Raw genomic sequence first — 1,486 nt, 5'->3', positions numbered from 1 at the left:
AAGTGATCAACCCGTCAAGAAGTGTGCTTGGTTTTATAAAAACTCGAATGAAACAATGGGACGTCACTTTCGAAAACACTTAGCTACTTTCGTTCGGTTTGAAAATCTCACATTTTGTCTCACACCCAAGCTATAAAAGCTTAGCTACTCATAATGGAAAGTAAAAAATAAATGACGGAAAATAAAAACATAAATATAAATTGTGTAAAATAAATACGAGAAAGTAAATACGGGAAAGTAAATAACGGGAAACGTAAATGACGAGAAAATAAAATGCGAAAACGTAAATGACAAGAAAATAAATTGCAGAAAGTAAATGACGGAAAGTAAATGACAATAATCGTAAATGAACGTAAAATAAAGAGCGGGAAATGAAAGACGAGAAATTAAAGAAGAAAACTCAAAACTCAAGAACTTGAAATTTTTTCTCAAAAGCTCTCAAAATCAGCTCTCACTAGCTGATTTTGATTCTTAAGATATGATATGAGATATATAAACAAGTGCCCAAGCATTCCTATTTATACAAAGAGTTTAGCATAAGACAACAAAACTATTATCCAAAGGCTAATGACCAAAGTTTAATACAAAAAGGAATCCTATGCAAAAGATAATCCCTTGGTCCAAAACTTTCCAGATTTCTAAAATCTTCCAGCTGGCCTCTGGCTGTCTTCCATTCAGCATCCAAAAATCAGCAGCTTAATCGTTAAGCCCTTGCTCAACCGTGTGTGCATCAGATGGGTGCTGCTGCAGTGCTGTAGCATTAGGCTGTTTTACAAAAAATTATCCGTTAGCTTATAATTTCATGCTCCAACAAGTTAAATCACAATATTTTAGCTCCATAACAAAAGTAAAAAGAAATAAATTAAAATGACACAACTAATTTTAACTAGAAAGACGTAAAACGGATGCATTATGTGTTGAATTCTCAACACATATCATGAATCATCTTCAGACGAAGAAGATAAAGCCTATGTATGCTTGATGGCCATTGATGCTGATGAAGGATCTTCTAAAGCATCTACCTCCTATGAGCCATCTTCTTTTACTCAGGATGTCAAAGGCATATGGTATATGGACAGTGGTTGTTCAAGACATATGACTGGAGATATATTTCTTCTGTCTCACTTCAAGGAAGAAAGAGGACCTTCCGTAACCTTAGGTGGAAATGGAAAAGGATATACTAAAGGATTTTGTATATTATCCAACGGTACAACAAATTTCAAACGCGTTGCATACGTTGAAGGACTGAAGCACAATCTTCTTAGCATCAGCCAACTAAGTGATAAAGATTATACAGTTAAATTCTTCAAGAATTCTTGTCATGTTCTCGACAAAGATGATAAAGTTGCTCTTCAAGAATTCTTGTCATGTTCTCGACAAAGATGATAAGGTTGCTCTAACCGGTTCTCGTCTAGAGAATGTTTATATCATCAACATGAATTCTCCTCTCACTGAGAATAGTTGCTTCTTTTCTAAGGCCTCATCA

This window comes from Cynara cardunculus (genome assembly GCF_001531365.2).
Source record: "Cynara cardunculus var. scolymus isolate 2C chromosome LG 4, CcrdV1, whole genome shotgun sequence".
NCBI classification, from domain to species: domain Eukaryota; kingdom Viridiplantae; phylum Streptophyta; class Magnoliopsida; order Asterales; family Asteraceae; genus Cynara; species Cynara cardunculus.
Note: the sequence above shows the minus strand (reverse complement) of the source record.